General features: G+C 50.2%; 2 pseudogenes; both read right to left on the reverse strand.

The window, feature by feature from the left end:
- Nucleotides 1–11,897: 11,897 nt before the first annotated feature.
- LOC113562988 lies at nucleotides 11,898–12,079 on the reverse strand (annotated as a pseudogene).
- Nucleotides 12,080–19,512: 7,433 nt separating this feature from the next.
- LOC113562989 lies at nucleotides 19,513–19,694 on the reverse strand (annotated as a pseudogene).
- Nucleotides 19,695–21,364: the final 1,670 nt, after the last annotated feature.

Here is a 21,364-nt window from a genome sequence, read left to right on the forward strand (position 1 = left end):
CGTCACTACACCGAGCGCGGGGTGAAGCGTTCTTCGCCTCCGCCAAGTATTCTTGGTCCGGTCGGTGTACGAATTACACCCGCCCTTACGGCGGGCCAAGATTCCACGCGGGACCTATCCACCAGCGTATGAGCATCCGCGGCACGCGTTACAACAACACAGGGGGGCAGGTGTCATCCTCACGCCGCGACAATAACCACGCCCTGCGAATCAACCGAAACCGCGAACGCGAACGCGTCGAGCCGCGTCGATAGGCGAACTGATAAACCCAAGCAAGGCACCGTCGGACAAGACGGTGCCGTCCACTGTACATAGGCCTGTAAATAAATCTATTTGTCGTAATTCACAATTGTCGTATTACTACTTGTCGTATTGCTAAGTGTCGTATGGAAACCCCGTTCCTTCACTGCCCGCGACCTGACCAGCGAACCCAGATCCGGCGAGCTATCTGTGCATAAACACAGCGGGAAAACAAACAGGTCGTTTTATAGTTCTGAGATATGTGTAAAACGGAACTCAGGTGGTCGCCCACAAAAAGAATTCGGATCGTGTAGTGAACGAAGCAAGAGGAGGAAAGTAAATAAAATATGTGACGAAAATGACACTGAACTTTTAGTGTATGCAGCCCAGCATAGTTTGCGTTTAGACGGAAAACAGGAAGAGGCAAAATTAATTAAACAAGCGATAATGACACACCTTCACGCTGTAAAAGAATAAATGAGGCTAGGAGTGCTTCCAAGAACAGTACAAGCGTTATTGTTTATACGCCTGCAGAAGCATTAGCTTTAATAATTGAAAGTGGATTAACGAAGAGTTCGTACCAACTTATTCGAACGCAAGCAAAATCTCACGGTGCAAATATATATCCGTCTTATAAGAAAATACGTGAAGCTAAAGCTAAGTGTTATCCACCGAAAGAATCCATTCACACCACAGAAATAGGATCTGAAATCACATTGCAGGCATTGCTAGATATCACTGTTCGTCGCATAATTGAACTGCAATCAGAGGTTTTAAGTGAACACGGTATGTTAAATAATTTACACTTAATATCTAAATGGGGTTGCGATGGAAGCAAGCAGTGGTCACTCAATTTATAAGCAAGTTTACACAGATTTTTCTCAACGATCAGATAGCGATTTATTTATGACATGTTTAGTGCCTCTTCAACTTTACGCTCTTTCCGATGGAAAAAAATTTTATGGCAAAATCAAAAACCTTCCTCCACCTGATATTGCAGAGCAATAAAATTTGAATTCATTAAAGAAACTGCAGAAATTATACGAATGGAAAAGGCAAAAATGGAAAGACAAATTAAAGAATTACTTCCATCAGAAACAGAATTCCAGATTTGCCTCATCTAACTGTCTATCATGATCTGTGCATGACAATGATTGATGGAAAGACCTTCAATGCATTAACAAATACAAATTCAGCACAGAAATGTAATATGTGTGGTGCTACTCCTGTGAACATGAATAACATCGACGAAATCTTGAAGAGAGAAATTAATAAAAGCGTGTGCGAATTTGGTCTTTCGACTCTTCATGCTTATATCCGATTTTTTTAATGGTTGTATCATGTCTCCATCAGATTAGATACAAAGACATGGCAGAAACGAAAAGACATGAAGGAACAGATAGATGCTAGTGAAGCGCGCATCAAGAATCGTTTCCATTCCGAAATGGGTTTGCCTGTTGGCATAATTATTCAAGGAAAAGGCACGACTCACGATGGAAACACGGCTCGTCGATTTTTTGAAAATCCGAGTAAATCTGCCGATATAACGGGAATACATGAAGTAATTATTTCTAGATGTGGTATCATTTTAAAAACTTTATCCTGTGGATACGCTGTTAATGCGAATGCATTCAAAGATTACGCATTGGACACTGCGCGCTTGTACGTGAAGGAGTATCCATGGTATCCGATGCCGGCATCAGTGCACAAAATACTTATCCACGGTTCAGATGTCATTTCGGTATCCTTGCTTCCTATTGGAATGTTGAGTGAAGAAGCCCAAGAATCACGGAACAAAGATTTCAGAGCATTCCGTGAGAGATTCACACGTAAAATATCAAGAGTTGCGACGAATGAAGATATAATGCACGTCTTCTTGATATCCTCAGATCCCATCATATCGTCCTATAGATCACTTCCTCGAAAGAAAGAAGGATGTCTGAGTCTACATGTTATTTCTCTTCTTCATAATCTAGAAAGCAATGAAGGTATTAATAATTCAGACGATGACGAATAAAGGTGAGTCTCTATAAATATATTAAACATACGAACGGACATTAATGAACTTATAAATATTTCTTATATATTGATGATGCATAATATATGATTTCACATACCTTGGAAATATATGTATGCCAATGTATATCGTTGTTAAAGTTCCACGATGATCTGCGTTCTCCTGACTGTTAGGGTATTGTAGTTGCTTTGTAGTGTAAGGAATGGTATGGCAGTAAGATAAAGAATTCGTAAACATCGTGTCACGTCCGGGGAAGTGAGAATGTAGACGATCAGGTACCTGTCCCAAATCTATCCCTCAGGTGATTTGATTTCAGGTGCTCTCTTTTGATTATGGGTCAATCTGCATACACCGACTTTACCCGGGAATGGAGAGAGCTTGCGATTAACTCTTACGGTGATGAAATTGTGATTGTCAAAAGGAAACTATTGTAATCAATATTGATTGTAACTTGATATCTCTCTATTATTTAATAAATGAAAAATGAATTTAAATTATTATCTCCTTTATTTCTTCAACAAAATTATGGTATAAGAATAGGAAAATATTGAAAAGAACTTCACAGCGTAATGTCGCTGTGTAGTGTATGACAGTGGTATAATATGAAAATAAGGGCGCACTTCGCTCTTACTAATGAAAAAATGAAAAGGATGAGCAATAATAATGCTCATATGCAAAGGATTGAATAAAATAAAATATCTCAAAAGAAAAGTAGGCAGGTTACTATGCCTTTCTTTATAAGTGGAATGTAACACAAGGTAAGGAGACGAGCACTTTTATGCTCATACACGGTGATAGAGTAGAAGAATAAAATAGTGATTTAAAACAAATTAATATTGATTCTAATTCGTTATTAATTATTATTCATAATTTCGTAATGCTTTATTTGTTAATTCAATAAGATATACCTCCTGTGACCAAATTGAATGTATCAGGTGGAATATATAATGAAATGGTCAGACGTAGTATACATAAGGAATTGGTCAGACGAATGAATCTATGTTCGTGCTTAACAATACAATAAACGAAAATTATGTAATTTATTAAACTTAAATCTTGTTAGTGATATACTGTAACCACAATTAAAGTTATTAATTCACCGTGCACTGCCTTATGGTAAGCCAGCACTTCCTTAATATTGTCACTAGCGTAAGTCGTACTATTGTCACTAGTGTGAGTCGAACTTTTTACCATGCTCACTTGATTTAAGTACACATATGTAATAAACTTGTAATGCAAATGTTAAATTAATGTTTATAATCGAATTATCCTTCAAATACTGGTATGAATTGATTTTAATTCACTTAAATATTAAATGCGACTTAATTGTGTAATGAGGCATATATGTTCTTATACCGAGCTAAAGCATGAGAAAATGGCGGCTATACACGCCGTGGTATATGACAGGTATGGAAGCGAATGTTCGCCCTCGAATGTTTTCAAAGGATAAATCACAGCGAATGAAGTCGCTGTTAATGGTATTCAAAAGGGAAAAAGCGAATTAACGCTTTTAATATAATTGAAATAAATGGGTATGCTTCGCACAAATAAATTGAAATAATTAATGCATTCATGTACTATATATTCAATATAGGATGACGCTTCGCTGCGAATTTACGCTGGCGAGCGATTCTGAACAAAAGTTAAAGTTAAATTATGGTTAATTGCAACTGTTGTACCACTAACATTATTCTCAATGATTAAACAATAATAATTGAAGGGTATATTTAATGAACAATCAAATTAATCAAAAGTTTATTACTAAAATCAAGTGTAATATAGAAGTTGGTTACAATATGAATATATGTGTTACTTGAAATAATTTTATTCGCAAATGTCATATAAATCTGAACCCTCAGGCAAGTAATTGTTTCTCAAGTAATTATAAATCAGAAATATTAAGTAACTGTAAGTGTAATAATGTATTGAAGCTTTATAAATCTGTCAAAATGTGTAGTATGTATATGGAGTACAAGTATAACGTTCCATAAGAGCAGCGAGTATAAAATAATTAAATAAATCTACTCACAAGCGTTCGCACAGATCTAACCCTCAGGTCAGGAAGCACTTGATGATGTAGCAGCAAAAGAATAAGTCAATCAGACTTCGGTAATAACTCGAACTTCACTGGCTCTACGTTATATTTTACGCTTAGTTAGCGAATTTACGCTAGCTAGCGACTCCAATAGTAGTCGTAATTAAAAGATGTAAAGTAATAATAATTATAATGTCTGTTTCTCTGGCTGCTGCACCACGTTATATACTTGAAAATTATGATGCGTGGGGACAGGGTCCCTGTAGCTCGAGAAGGGATTACAATAAGTGGGGACGCTACGGTTAAAGCAAAAACTGAAATAGTAGGGAGACTCTGCCCACTTAACTCATTGGTTCTTCGTTTCCGAAGCTTCTTATGGTGGGATCGAAAACTTAAGTGGTGGGATTGGTCTCACGGTGCGTCTAGTGGGGACGATGAACTCAACGGTGAGCTCAACGCTTACAAAAGATAAACGTATTTTGACGCGTAAGTTCAACATGAAATTCTCAGTACAGAATTATCGCTCATCTGTTATGCTTTTTAATCAACCGGAGTTTCTCCGAATCAAATGGCAGCTGCAACTTCCTGCCGATATGTCTTGCTCGAGATATCTATTCAACCTTTGATTAAGACAGCGGTCTTGGATTATTATTTCAATCAGGTGTCGACAAGTCACCGTCTTTTACAATTAGTCATCATGAAATAATATTCCGTTGTAAATTTAAATCTTTATTCCTTTGTTACTTAACGTTGTGTTCACTGTCTTATTCAAATTAATATTTAAATAATTCTGTAATGCTCACAAATTTAATCCTTAAAATTATAACGCTTGACATATGCATTTTATATGCTCGTAGTCTTATGCATGAATTATTATAAGACCCTGCATACGTCTACTTAATAATATAACGCACTTAGTGAAATAATAATCATTATGAATTATTGTAAAATCAATTATTGGTATCATGAGCCTTTAATAATGTAATTAAATCATCTAAAATTATTTTTTCAATATACCATTCTAATAAACTTATAAAATCTCACTCAACCAATAATTGTCTTATAGTTATAGGGATACCTATATATATAGATATACACGTGTATGTACTTGCACGTCTATTCTTTGGTTATTATAAAATTAGTAATAAAGCAACTATTGGTGTGCCGGGTTTAATATTATAATTAAACCATATAAAATTATTATTCCAATACAATATTAGTCTTAATTTATTCATAAAATCTTAAATAACCAATAATTGTTTTATGGGTTATACGCACCTATATAAGTGTGTTCGTATATGGTGTTGTTAATATACTTAATTATTAACGGATTAAATGCGTAATAATTATATACTTAAAGTAATGCTCAGTAACATAAAATATTCCTTTAAATAAATTCAATAATCCTTACTATGAATGTAATACCATGTGTAATATACTTTTATTCATAATTAATTAAAGATTTATTCTTTTCTTAATATTTTTGGGTTAAACATTTTATTTCCTTTTATATTAAATTGTTCACTAATTGATTTTGACTTTAATTGTTTTTAATTTTGTAACTTCTAAACTATTAATATTTCATTAAAACTTTCTACACTATAAATATTGAAAAATAACGCTGATTTGTTTAACAAATAGTGACTTTGCAATTTTTGTGGTTTCTCAATGATCCCGTGGTGCGATAAGGAAAATTTCATCAAAGGTACCATCAGCCTGGCTAAAAATGATGATTCCCAAAAGTTGTTGGTCACTTCCGTAAAAATGATTATTTTCAAAATCTGAGGTCCCTATTAGTTTCCTTTTATGACCTAGATGCTTCAATATAATTATAACAAATTATTTCCTTACGGTTCAAATTTTAGACCCAAAAAATTTAGTAAAATTTTATTGCAATTTCGTAACTTTAAATACGTACTTCTTTTTGACTAAGATTGTAGACAAATATTCTACATTCTTTTACTCATAAAATGTTTCTCCTTTTATGTTAATAAAATAATCTTTAATTTTTTATACGATAAATCACTTCAATTGTGGTAATACAATTTACTACACTCACAAAAACTATTTCATTGTATAATAAAATTAATTCCAAAATTTACTCTTTTAATTGTTATTAATGACAACTTATGACCTTGTACAACAATCAACACCAAATGTCTCCGTAAATTATAATAACTATCAAAGCTACACCGTCACTTAATAAAACTCAATTCCGCCGGCATTATTTTTACTCTTGTCTTAAATAACTAATTGATTTTTCCCGTTTTTATATAATAACCGACCTATTGGTTTTACCGAAAATTACCTACTTGCAAAGGACTTTACTATAGTATAATAAAATCCCTTTCAAATTAATTTGTTTCTTTATTATAAAAAATAATTTAATATTTTATCCTGTCAAGAACCCAAATGTATTAAGCCAAATTTGTAATACTTATCAATGGCTATATAACCATATAATAAGATATATTTTTAAACCAATTCTTTCAATTATTACAACTAACATTAATATTTTTTATATAATAAGCAATATTAAGTAGCTCAATGGATTTGCTACACCTACAAAAAACTTCATGGTATTACAATGCAAACGATCTTAAATATTATCAATCTCGTAATATTATATTATAAATCTATCAAATTATTAATGATAAATGTTTCAAAATTATTTTATTTAACTGCTTGAACATATAAAACTGTTTTTATATATTTTACTGATTTTATGTATGTTTTTGTGTTTTTACGTTTTAGATAATATATATATATATACGTGACTATATTAATTAAATAAATCTATCATAAAGCATAATAACTAAGTTATACATATATATTGTTTTTGTGCTTTTAATATTTTCTTTTCCCTTTATATATGTTAATATTATTACTTCATATATTTTTATATTAAAACTAGTATCAAGCTAAAGCTTTTAACATAAATGTGTCGGTTAGGTTGCTAAGGAAATAATATTCTTGGTTAAGTTAATAACAGACTACTGTACGTAAGCCTGTGGTTAATAATAAGTAGTGAAGCAAAAATGGTAAGTATCAATGGCGCTCAAAAATTAACTATCAGCGGTTATACATTAATAATTAATATTGCAAATAAAAAAATAAAAAATGGGTGTGAGGTGGACGTCAGGACGTCACACATCGCCAATGTTAGAAACGAAAATCGATCTGAAATCTATAAACGTCCGAACACTCTGGCTCAAGACAGACTGACTCTTCGGCAGCGACTCTTAGGCAGCTATCGAAGCTATTAATTACTTTTTTGTCAGGATTACATCAAAGTGACGCGTCGCGAACTATCCAACGCACACACGTGTGACACGCTTCCTATTGTCATTAGATTTCTTTCTCTAACTCGTAAAGAACATATCTCTTTCTCTTACAGTAATACTGGCACTGACATTATACAGTATATATACGATTCAATCGAATAACTTTTCTTCTGCCAGTTACTACGAGTGTTGCAAATGATAAGAAATATTTTCAGATGCAACATGAGTTCATTGAAATTTCATTTGACAATAACAAACAGCATATATAATAAAGAAGAGGTTTTGTCCGCTCAAATGGAGCTTTGGTTCCACTGTGCGGCGGGCAGGCCGTCTAGTCGCTCCCCGCCGCCGTATAGTCGTTCGAAATGCTCCTGAACCGTCCGCCCCTGCACCTGGCAAAAGTCGGCCGGTCCCTGAACAACTTCTCTGACAGCCTTGCGGCGGTTCCTCCTGAACAGCGCCTGTATCCGCGCAGCTTCGCGTGTCCGGTCCCCCCGTCCTTCTCCCTGTGGGTTACGAGGACCGGCCGGTGCCGGTCCCCTCCGCGCCCCGACGTCGTTCCGCGCACAGGCGGCCGCCGTCCCCCCCCCGGAAATCCGCAGCGGCCTCCCCCGACCGTCCCGGGCGATCAGTGGCGCCGGTTGCCCCGGCGGCGGCCACGCTCGCCACGCCTCGCCCGAAGAACTCGGCAGCTCACACCGCCAAGTCCTCGAGTTCAGCGGGCGCAACGACGGCTTCGGCCAGCCGGGCGAGCTCGTCGCGCGCGGCCAAGTTCCGCTCCCTACGCCGCCCTTGAGCGGTTTCGGGCGCAGGCACGGCCGCGCGCAACGGCCCCCCCAGTCGCGCCTCCACGCGTCGCGGGCGACCTCGCCGGGGCTCCCGGCCCCGACCCGCCAGACAGCGCTCGCCGTCTTTACGAGCGCCCACGACAGACGCGGTCCCCCCCAGTCGACGCCCCATTACTCCGCGGACATCCACGGGAGCGGCCGGTGGTGCTATGTCAGAGTTCGCAGCACTCACCCGTGCAGGCCCCGCCACGGCCGCGCGGTCCCCCGACGATGCGGCCCCCCGACGCGCCTCCCCATTAACTATATTTATAGTGGCCACTTCCAAAGTTGGAGGGGCCACAGGAGATGAAACGTCCACCGCCGCTGAAGGCAGCGGTGGGAAACTGGCCGGCGTGTTAGGTGGAGGACTCGGCGACGTACGCAGCCCCACCGGGGAGCCCCTGGCCGGCGTCGAAGACGGTGTCGACGCCAGGGACCCCGTTCCGAGGCGCCTCCTCGCTCCTCGCCCCAGGCTCACCACCCACGGCTCCACCCCGCCCCCTCCATGCTCCGTCGCGCCACCGAAGACCGCCGCTCCTCCTCTCGTTCCGGTGTAATGGACAGGGTGTCCACCCGCCGCCCAGAACTCGCCAGTGCCGGTGAGCCTCCGCTGCACTCCGATGCTGCCGATGTTGGCGGCGATTGGTGCTGACGACCCACTGGTGGTGTTGTGGGCCGATGTTCCTCCGGCTGCAGCCCCTCCAGCCGAGGCACCGGCCGGAGGGCCGCAGAGGGGACGCCCGTCGACATCACGGGCGCCCCGCAGACGGAGGTGGTCACCGTGCACGTGACGAGTGTCGCCGGCGAAGACGTCGCAGCGGCGACCGATGACGCGGCCGCCCGGGTCCCCGCTCGCGTGCTGCGCGTGGTGGTCGTGCGCAGCTGCGCGGGGACCGCAGGTGTGGGCGCCCGGGCCGTCGGAGTTGCGCTCCTCCGACCCAAGACACCCGCCACCTGCACCTCGGAGAAGCCCTCCGGGGAAGACGGCGGGGTAGGTGTCCTGAAACCCCGCCGCCAGACGCCTCCGGGCTCGACTCCGAACTGCGACGCCTTCCGCCGCGCGTGCCGCCGCGTCGCAACACCGGCTGCTGCCGCAGCGATGGTGGTGGCCGGCGGGGACCTGGTGGACCTCTTCGCGGTCCCCCGCGACGCGACGGTCCGCTCCGGGGTGCTCTTCGCGACCGGTGCACTGGGCGCCCCCACAAGGGCGGCAGCTGACGTCGTTGCTGCTGCTGGGGGCGACCCTCCACTTCTGTTTCCCCCCCGTGATGTGCCGATCGTCTGCTGGCTCTCCGCGATGGTCTGCGGAGAGCGGGGGGAAACGCGCACCGGCCTAGCCGCACCCTTCTGCCTCCTCTTCACGGACGGCGCGCCTCCCGTTCCCCCGCTGCTGGTGTTCGACGGTTTATGCGGGGGAACGCGCGCCGACCTGGTGACACGGAGCGGATTCGGCTGCGGCGGAGTACCCGAGGGCCGCGTCGGCACTCCGCCAGGCGAACACACGGGCACAGGCACCGGGGGTCTCCAGGGTCTCCTTCTCTCCGCTGTACTTGCATCACTGGAGCCCCCGGCGATACCGGCGATGGGCGGCGTGGCCCCTGTCGCCGCCGCGGCGGCCGTCCCGATGGCGCCTCTCCTTACGGCCGTGCTGCTCCTCCTCGCTGTCGTCGTCCTCGTCGCCGCGACCGCCGCGCCACCCGCGCCGGCGGTCAGCGACGGAGCTCTCACGGGTCGGGTGGAGGGACCCGCTGTCACGGCCGCGTACGAGGGGGACCTCCCTGAAGTTGTGGAACCTGTTGTCGCCGCTAGGGGTGTTTGTTGCGGCGACGGAGTGGCCGCGGGGAGGTTGCGCCTGAGTCGCCGCGAATCGGCAGCCCCTACACTACTCGTACCCAGCAGGGCCGCCGCACGAGTCCGCACACCCGCGTTGGAAACGCTCCCGACGCGCGCTCTACTGCTATTTTGCGCTCGACCAGCATCCGCGCCCGCCACTGTGGCAGGCGACTTATCCCGATGGCCGCCGTGCTCTCTATCGTAATGCTCTTTTACCGCTTTCAGCGGGTAGCGGCCAGACCCCCTGAATTCGCACAGGCTGCATTTGTACGTGATAGTGTCACCGGGATGCTTCGCCTTCTGGTGCTTCGCTAAGTGCGGCGGGTCGCAGAAGTCGCCTCGTGTCCTCATACCTAGTTCCCCGCTTCCCCAGCAGCGCGGACAGACTACTCTGCTTTCGATGGGGTAAGCGAGGACCACCTCGAGGGGAGCATCCATATTTGCGCGATTAAAGGCAGTACCACTTCTTTCGTACAAATGACAACGAGAATAAATTATATAGTAAAAGGCGCTCACAGCAGTATAAAATGAAAGAATATGTACAAAGAATAAATAAAGTTGTCAATAAATTAAAAGACAGAGTACCAAGATACTGTGTCAGAGTATAAAAATATATAAATATAAATAAATATGACAACACACGGTTTAAAAACGTACAATCAATAAATAACACATGTATACACAAATCCTGTGAACGCGACTTTAAGTAGTACTGCCCTTACGGTAGGCGGCCTAGGGAATTATCGAGTTTCAAAGTTCCAACAGGTACATCGCTCTAGGCCGCCCGAGTGATCCGCGACTGAGCGGCACCGAGCAAACACGTCAACTCCACGTGTGCTATCCGGCTCGCGCGAGAATATTTTGTTAATTGCCGGTGCCACGAGGAATATTGACGTGAGAGCGGAGACGTCACTCCTGTATACCGAATACTATGTTTACCGGCTCGAGCGAGGAAACCTCCGCGTAGTGCCGGCGAAGACGTGGTCAGAAGACGCGGTATAAAATATAAAATATGTAAAAAGAATAAAACGTAACAGAGTAAGATATAATAAAACGCCTATAAAATAAATAACATATAATAAAATAAATAGATATATCGGCACCACGTGAAAAATACGGATAATGCTCGTGCTCCTCGAAGTCACGGCTGTTGTTGTTATGCGGCCCCCCAAAGGCCTCGCTCGAACCGACAAACACGCGTCCCGCTCTATTTTCCGTTACTCGGTGCCGCGTTCTTCGTATCGCGGACTCACCGTTGAAGCATCTCCTCGCAGCCCGGACACTCGGCGATGGCGGGAACAGCGGCAGCAATATGGCGGCTCGGCATGGCGTCACGGTCGACCGCCGCGCGCCTCACTCCCCGCCCTGGTCGGCGCTCGCTCCTCCGCTTGTGGCACTTAGAAAATTTTCGGATCGCTTCTCACTACTATAACTCGCGACACGCACGCTCGGATTAATACTTATTATATACGGATTTCTTCGTCTCTCTGAGCTCTACACGTTAGTACTATCCCCGAGCGGCTAAGTCCTCGACTCGGGGAGATATTACGAGTTTAAGGCGGAGGATTCAGAATGCTTAAACGTAGAACGCTGCAGATGCTCTTTGCCGCCCCGGTTGACTCTGCCACGGTACCCACCAATTGAATATTTATTTTTTCCCCAATTACTGGGCCGAATTCGACGGTACTGCAATGCCGAATCGACCCGCGACAGAGTCGGAGCAAGCTCCGAGCACCCGCCCAGTTCCAAAAACAAGTTTAATATTCTGAATCCTCCTTGAGGATTGTATCAGATATTAAGCTGATAAGAACAGATTAACCACTCTTTATTTTTCTCAATTAATGTTCCCCAGGGGACATTTCCCCTGGAGCAAATACACATCAGAGCGGCTAGGCCGCGCGCAAGTTTACTTATGTAATTGCCGGGGGACAATGGGCCCCCCCCGGCTCGTGGGCATCACAACTGCGGCTGGGGGAGCGCAGCTCCCCCATGCCAGGACGAGATCAATGTAATATCGCCCCCGCTGGTAGACGAAGGCGATGGACGGAGTGCAGTGATCACAGGTAAAGAATAAAAATATACCGATGAACATGAGGCGTCCCCATGGACCCTATGTTCATCGGTATATACACAAAATACTAATTCTAATATATATAGCAGTTGCGACACCCCCAGGGCATATCACAGTAAATAATAAATATCACAATAAAATAGCTAAAAGTCCCTGGGGGTGCACGCGCGGCGCAGGTACAGATTTCAATAATGCCATTTCGGCTACAAAATTACGCGACACTCATACACGCATAAAATACAATATTAGTAACGCGACACTCACCCTCGAGACATCCAAGGTCCACAAAGAACACGTACTAGACTGGCCAAACGGTTTGAATTAAAATTGGTTAGTCTAAGATAAAATTACAGCATGCAATGTCAAGAACTTAAAACGAAGAAGTCAGTATCTCAAATAAAATTTGGGCTATATGCCAGGTACGCAAGTGGTCAAAAGACGCAGTATATACAGAGGCGCATAAAATGTAAAATGTATATAAGAAAAGTGTAAATAATATAAAACATAATAAGACGCCTATAAAATAAATAGATATCACAGTCAGTCGGTAAAACACTAGAATAAATAAATAAATACTACATAAAATACATAAAACCAAACATGCACTCTACAAACAATTAAACAGTGGACCGAGACAAGGACTAAATAATTTACGCGACATTCACATCCGGTTCGCGCGGTGCCAACAAGCCGTCGGGATAACGCCGGCGAATTGCTTGAGGAGGCGACACCAAGGGACCCCCATCCCCGGAAGGTCGCGGCGGAGCAGGGTACTGACGAACTCCGGACACGTGCTCCACATAGATGTCCCTAGACCAGCGTATAGTGTCCGAGACGATGAGCCGGCGCATCATGGACCCGTATTTGCTGCCAACGCGCAACAGTCTCAGCACCGCGTCATTCCTCGGACACCAGGAGCCGAGGGCACCGACGACGAGGGCCGTCACGACCACACGGTAGCCCTGAGCCCGTAGCGCCTCCGCAAGGGGGGTATACCTGGCAACTTTACGCCCCTTGCTTCCTCGAACGCCACCAAACGGTTCTCAAACGCCACCGTCACGTCGCATATGACGACACTCTTGGAGGGCTCGTGCCGGACAACGAGATCCGGCCGTAACCCCTCAAGCCCCCCGTCGACGCCCTCCACCCGCTGATTGACCCTCACCTCACCCGGCAGACGGCAAGCCCTACGGAGGCGGTGCAGAACCGCGTCGTGTCTCAGCTGTATGGCAGCGGCGTGCACGCCGCAATGACCGATGACGTGGGGAAGGGTCTCGGCTGTCCTCCCGCACCGACGGCACCTCTCGTCCACGGTCCCCCATCGACGGGCCCCGTTAAGGGGGAGCACGTCGAGGCGGGCCCGATGGACGAACCGCCAGTCGGCGAAGCGGGTGAACGAGCCGCCGCGCATGAAGTGATTGCTCACCGGCACGCGCGACGACACCTCGAACACCTTCCCCTGGTCAGGCTTACGCAGGAGCGTTCCCGCGTAATACTCCATCACAGCCGAGCGCAAGCGATGGATCACCTGGGCGCGGGCGCTTCCAGGGACCCTCACGATTCGCTCTCCTGGGCCACGGCATTCCACGATCATTTCCCCAGTGACCTCGGACCAGCGCCAACGGACGGCTGCCCGATTGGCCTGTCTCCGGGCAGCGTTTCGCGCCCTCGACCACAGCGAGGCCTCCCCTCCGCCCCTCAGCCTACCCTCGAGCGAGCCCGAGAGAAAGCTGGCGATTTCCTCGTCACTAGGGGCGTGGCCGATCCTTCTCGCCACAACCCCCCGCAGCGACCCCCACGCCAGCCCGCTAACCACCGCGTCACTCGCCGTCAGCAGACGGAACGCGTGAGCGATGGTCAGCACGTCGGCGAGATCGGAGAGCGGAAGCAGTCCACAGCCCCCCTGCTGGGAGGGAGGTAGACCACCTCCGCACTCGCGCGCTGCGGCAGGTTGAGCCAGGACTTGACGATCCTCCGAACATGGAGATCGACGGCCCTCAGGGGACGCTTCTCGACAGCGGCGCCCCGCAGCAGGAAGTCCAACCTCGGCAGGATAAACGCCGCCAGGACCTCCACCCGCTGCCACGGGGCTAGGAGGGACGCGTCGACTGCCCAGATGTCCTTCAACACGCCCTCGATGGTGGTGAGGGGTGTTTGGTCGACCGAGAATCCCGTGGGAACACCTAGGTGGCGATAAGGCTCCCCCTCCGCCAGGGTCGGCATGGGTCGACCCTCAATCTCGAATACGGTGGGCAGGACCCTGCCAATGCGCCCCGTGGTAATGTGCAATGAGGCGCACTTGGCAGGGTTGAAGTGCAATCCCACCCTCCCTGCTTCGAGCTCCACGGCAGTCAGCAGCTGCCTCATTCCCTCGGGCGTGCGCGCGATAAGCGCCAGATCGTCGGCGTACGCGAGAATGTTAAAAGTTTGTCCGAGAATATCGTACCCGACGTCAGCGAGCTCGGCGGCCGCGCGGACCACCGAGTCGATGACGAGATCGAAAATAATCGGGGATAACGGACACCCCTGTCGCACGCCCGAGCGAATGGGAATAGGCGCGGTGAAACCGTCAACGGCACGGACGCGCGTGGTGCAACCGTCGTACATCGAGCCCCAGATGTTTATGAGGCCCGATGGGACGCCCGCTCTGACGAGCGCGCTGCGGATGGCAGCATGGGGGACAGAGCCGAAAGCGTTCGACAAGTCCAACCACGCCACCACCGCGTGTCGGCGAGTCCTTCGGGCGTCGGTCAGGATCTCCTGCAGGACGAAGTTGTGCTCGTAGCATCCCTCGTCCCTCAGGAAACCCTTCTGAGCCCGGCATAGTTTGTCGTTCGCGATCACCCAGTCGGTCAAACGGTCGGCCGCCACAGCAGCGAAGAGTTTCGGCATTGTGTCGCCCAGCGCGAGAGGACGCCAGCTCTCCAACGAGTCCCGATCGCCCTTCTTGTACACCAATACCGTGTTGGAGGTCTTCCAGGACGGTGGAACCGCCTCGAGGCGATAGCACGCGTTGAACAGCGCTGTGAGGAGCCGCGCTCCGGGATCCGCCGCACGGAGATCACTGTAGGCGATCCCGTCGGGACCAGGCGCAGAGTTCGTCATGCGCCTGAGCCGACGGTCCACCTCTCCCTCCGTGAAGGGAGCCATAAGGAGCGCGACGTCCTCCGGCCTCGAGTGGTCGACAGGCTCCACGGCGGGCAGGCCGTCCAGTCGTTCCCCGCCGCCGTATAGTCGTTCGAAGTGCTCCTGAACCGTCCGACCCTGCACCTGGCAAAAGTCGGCCGGTCCCTGAACAACTTCTCTGACAGCCTTGCGGCGGTTCCTCCTGAACAGCGCCTGTATCCGCGCCGCTTCGCGTGTCCGGTCCCCCCGTCCTTCTCCCTGTGGGTTACGAGGACCGGCCGGTGCCGGTCCCCTCCGCGCCCCGACGTCGTCCCGCGCACGGGCGGCCGCCGTCCCCCCCCGGAAATCCGCAGCGGCCTCCCCCGACCGTCCCGGGCGATCAGTGGCGCCGGTTGCCCCGGCGGCGGCCACGCTCGCCACGCCTCGCCCGAAGAACTCGGCAGCTCGCACCGCCAAGTCCTCGAGGTCAGCGGGCGCAACGACGGCTTCGGCCAGCCGGGCGAGCTCGTCGCGCGCGGCCAAGTTCCGCTCCCTACGCCGCCCTTGAGCGGGTTCGGGCGCAGGCACGGCCGCGCGCAACGGCCCCCCCGGTCGCGCCTCCACGCGTCGCGGGTGACCTCGCCGGGGCTCCCGGCCCCGCCCCGCCAGACAGCGCTCGCCGTCATTACGAGCGCCCACGACAGACGCGGTCCCCCCCAGTCGACGCCCCATTACTCCGCGGACATCCACGGGAGCGGCTGGTGGTGCTATGTCAGAGTTCGCAGCACTCACCCGTGCAGGCTCCGCCACGGCCGCGCGGTCCCCCGACGATGCGGCCCCCCGACGCGCCTCCCCATTAACTATGTTTATGGTGGCCACCTCCAAAGTTGGAGGGGCCACATAAGATGGAACGCCCACCGCCGCTGAAGGCAGCGGTGGGAAACTCGCCGGCGTGTTAGGTGGAGGACTCGGCGACGTACGCAGCCCCACCGGGGAGTCCCTGGCCGGCGTCGAAGACGGTGTCGACGCCAGGGACCCCGTTCCGAGGCGCCTCCTCGCTCCTCGCCCCAGGCTCACCACCCACGGCTCCACCCCGTCCCCCTCCATGCTCCTTCGCGCCACCGAAGACCGCCGCTCCTCCTCTCGTTCCGGTGTACCGGACAGGGTGTCCACCCGCCGCCCAGAACTCGCCAGTGCCGGTGAGCCTCCGCTGCACTCCGATGCTGCCGATGTTGGTGGCGATTGGTGCTGACGGCCCACTGGTGGTGTTGTGGGCCGATGTTCCTCCGGCTGCAGCCCCTCCAGCCGAGGCACCGGCCGGAGGGCCGCAGAGGGGACGCCCGTCGACATCACGGGCGCCCCGCAGACGGAGGTGGTCACCGTGCACGTGACGAGTGTCGCCGGCGAAGACGTCGCAACGGCGGCCGATGACGTGGCCGCCCGGGTCCCCGCTCGCGTGCTGCGCGTGGTGGTCGTGCTCAGCTGCGCGGGGACCGCAGGTGTGGGCGCCCGGGCCGTCGGAGTTGCGCTCCTCCGACCCAAGACACCCGCCACCTGCACCTCGGAGAAGCCCTCCGGGGAAGACGGCGGGGTAGGTGTCCTGAAACCCCGCCGCCAGACGCCTCCGGGCTCGACTCCGAACTGCGACGCCTTCCGCCGCGCGTGCCGCCGCGTCGCAACACCGGCCGCCGCCGCAGCGATGGTGATGGCCGGCGGGGACCTGGTGGACCTCTTCGCGGTCCCCCGCGACGCGACGGTCCGCTCCGGGTGCTCTTCGCGACCGGTGCACTGGGCGCCCCACAAGGCGGCAGCTGACGTCGTTGCTGCTGCTGGGGCGACCCTCCGCTTCTGTTTCCCCCCCGTGCGCGCCGAGCGTCTGCTGGCTCTCCGCGATGGTCTGCGGAGAGCGGGGGGAAACGTGCACCGGCCTAGCCGCACCCTTCTGCCTCCTCTTCACGGACGGCGCGCCTCCCGTTCCCCCGCTGCTGGTGTTCGACGGTTTATGCGGGGAACGCGCGCCGACCTGGTGACACGGAGCGGATTCGGCTGCGGCGGAGTACCCGAGGGCCGTGTCGGCACTCCGCAAGCCGAACACACGGGCACAGGCACCGGGGTCTCCAGGGTCTCCTTCTCTCCGCTGAACTTGCATCACTGGAGCCCCCGGCGATACCGGCGATGGGCGGCGTGGCCCCTGTCGCCGCTGTGGCGGCCGTCCCGATGGCGCCTCTCCTTACGGCCGTGCTGCTCCTCCTCGCTGTCGTCGTCCTCGTCGCCGCGACCGCCGCGCCACCCGCGCCGGCGGTCAGCGACGGAGCTCTCACGGTCGGGTGGAGGGACCCGCTGTCACGGCCGCGTACGAGGGGACCTCCCTGAAGTCGTGGAAGCTGTTGTTGTCGCCGCTAGGGGTGTTGTTGCGGCGACGGAGTGGCCGCGGGGAGGTTGCGCCTGAGTCGCCGCGAATCGGCAGCCCCTACACTACTCGTACCCGGCAGGGCCGCCGCACGAGTCCGCACGCCCGCGTTGGAAGCGCTCCCGACGCGCGATCTACCGCTATTTTGCGCTCGACCAGCATCCGCGCCCGCCACTGTGGCAGGCGACTCATCCCGGTGGCCGCCGTGCTCTCTATCATAGTGCGCTTTTACCGCTTTCAGCGGGTAGCGGCCAGACCCCCTGAATTCGCACAGGCTGCACTTGTACGTGATAGTGTCACCGGGATGCTTCGCCTTCTGGTGCTTCGCTAAGTGCGGCGGGTCGCAGAAGTCGCCTCGTGTCCTCATACCTAATTCCCCGCTTCCCCAGCAGCGCGGACAGACTACTCTGCTTTCGATGGGGTAAGCGAGGACCACCTCGAGGGGAGCATCCATATTTGCGCGATTAAAGGCAGTACCACTTCTTTCGTAAAATGACAATGAAATAAATTATGTAATAAAAGGCGCTCACAGCAGTATAAAATAAAGAATATGTAAAGAATAAATAAAAGTTATCAATAAATTAAAAGACAGAGTACCAAGATACTGTGTCAGAGTATAAAAATATGTAATTAAAACGTAAATAAAAATAAAAATAAATATGACGACACACGGTTTAAAAGCGTACAATCAATAAATAATACATGTATAGACAAATCCTGTGAACGCGACTTTAAGTGGCACTGCCCTTACGGTAGGCGGCCTAGGGAATTTTCGAGTTTCAGAGTTCTCACAGGTACATCGCTCTAGGCCGCCCGAGTGATCCGCGACTGAGCGGCACCGAGCAAACACGTCAACTCCTCGTGTGCTATCCGGCTCGCGCGAGAATATTTTGTTAATTGCCGGTGCCACGAGGAATATTGACGTGAGCGCGGGGACGTCACTCCTGTATACGAATACTGTGTTTGCCGGCTCGAGCGAGGAAACCTCCGCGTAGTGCCGGCGACGACGTGGTCAGAAAACGCGGTATAAAATATAAAATATGTACAAAGAGTAAAAGAGTAAAACGCCTATAAAATAAATAACATATAATATCACAGTCAACGGAATAAATAGATATATCAGCATCACGCGAAAATGCAGATAATGCTCATGCTCCTAGAAGTCACGGCTGTTGTTGTTATGAGGCCTGTGTACCTTCCAAAGGCCTCGCTCGAACCGACAAACACGCGTCCCGCTCTATTTTCCGTTACTCGGTGCCGCGTTCCACGTATCGCGGACTCACCGTTGATGCATCTCCTCGCAGCCTGGACACTCGGCGATGGCGGGAACGGTGGCAGCAATATGGCGGCTCGGCATGGCGTCACGGTTGACCGCCGCGCGCCTCACTCCCCGCCCTGGTCGGCGCTCGCTCCTCCGCTTGTGGCACTTAGTAAATTTCGGATCGCTTCTCACTATTATAACTCGCGACACGCACGCTCGAATTAATACTTATTATATACGGTTTTCTTCGTCTCTCTGAGCTCTACACGTTTATACTATCCCCGAGCGGCTAAGTCCTCGACTCGGGGAGATATTACAAGTTTAAGGCGGAGGATTCAGAATACTTAAACGTAGAACGCTGCAGATGCTCTTTGCTGCCCCGGTTGACTCTGCCACGGTACCCACCAATTGAGTATTTATTTTTTCCCAAATTACTGGGCCGAATTCGACGGTACTGCAATGCCGAATCGACCCGCGACAGAGTCGGAGCAAGCTCCGAGCACCCGCCCAGTTCCAAAAACAAGTTTAATATTCTGAATCCTCCTTGAGGATTGTATCAGATATTAAGCTGATAAGAACAGATTAACCACTCTTTATTTTTCTCAATTAATGTTCCCCAGGGGACATTTCCCCTGGAGTAAATATACATCAGAGCGGCTAGGCCGCGCGCAAGTTTACTTATGTAATTGCCGGGGGACAATGGGCCCCCCCCGGCTCGTGGGCATCACAACTGCGGCTGGGGGAGCGCAGCTCCCCCATGCCAAGACGAGATCAATGTAATATCGCCCCCGCTGGTAGACGAAGGCGATGGACGGAGTGCAGTGATCACAGGTTAGAAAATAAAAATATACCGATGAACATGAGGCGTCACCATGGATCCTATGTTCATCGGTATATACACAAAATACTAATAATAATGTATATAGCAGTTGCGACACCCCCAGGGCATATCACAGTAAATAGTAAATATCACAATAAAATAGCTAAAAGTCCCTGGGGGTGCACGCGCGGCGCAGGTACAAATTTCAATAATGCCATTTCGGCTACAAAATTACGCGACACTCATACACGCATAAAACACAATATTAGTATCGCGACACTCACACTCGGAACATCCAAGGTCCACAAAGAACACGTATTAGACTAGTCAGACGGTTTGAATTAATATTGGCTAGTCTAGAATAGAAATAAAATTACAGCATGCAATGTCAAAAGCTTAAAACGAAAAAGTCAGTATCTAAAATAAAATTTGGGCTATACGCCAGGTACGCAACGTGGTCAAAGGACGCAGTATATACAGAGGCGCATAAAATGTAAAATGTATATAAGAAAAGTGTAAATAATATAAAACATAATAAGACGCCTATAAAATAAATAGATATCACAGTCAGTCGGTAAAACGCTAGAATAAATAAATAAATACTACATAAAATACATAAAACCAAACATGCACTCTACAAACAAAATTAAACAGTGGACCGAGACAAGGACTAAATAATTTACGCGACATTCACATCCAGTTCGCGCGGTGCCAACAAGCCGTCGGGATAACGCCGGCGAATTGCAAGAGGAGGCGACACCAAGGGACCCCCATCCCCGGAAGGTCGCGGCGGAGCAGGGTACTGACGAACTCCGGACACGTGCTCCACATAGATGTCCCTAGACCAGCGTATAGTGTCCGAGACGATGAGCCGGCGCATCATGGACCCGTATTTGCTGCCAACGCGCAACAGTCTCAGCACCGCGTCATTCCTCGGACACCAGGAGCCGAGGGCACCGACGACGAGGGCCGTCACGACCACACGGTAGCCCTGAGCCCGTAGCGCCTCCGCAAGGGGGGTATACCTGGCAACTTTACGCCCCCTTGCTTCCTCGAACGCCACCAAACGGTTCTCAAACGCCACCGTCACGTCGCATATGACGACACTCTTGGAGGGCTCGTGCCGGACAACGAGATCCGGCCGTAACCCCTCAAGCTCCCCGTCGACGCCCTCCACCCGCTGATTGACCCTCACCTCACCCGGCAGACGGCAAGCCCTACGGAGGCGGTGCAGAACCGCGTCGTGTCTCAGCTGTATGGCAGCGGCGTGCACGCCGCAATGACCGATGACGTGGGGAAGGGTCTCGGCTGTCCTCCCGCACCGACGGCACCTCTCGTCCACGGCCCCCATCGACGGGCCCCGTTAAGGGGGAGCACGTCGAGGCGGGCCCGATGGACGAACCGCCAGTCGGCGAAGCGGGTGAACGAGCCGCCGCGCATGAAGTGATTGCTCACCGGCAC

The sequence above is a fragment of the Ooceraea biroi genome, chromosome 11 (assembly GCF_003672135.1).
Source record: "Ooceraea biroi isolate clonal line C1 chromosome 11, Obir_v5.4, whole genome shotgun sequence".
Taxonomy (NCBI): domain Eukaryota; kingdom Metazoa; phylum Arthropoda; class Insecta; order Hymenoptera; family Formicidae; genus Ooceraea; species Ooceraea biroi.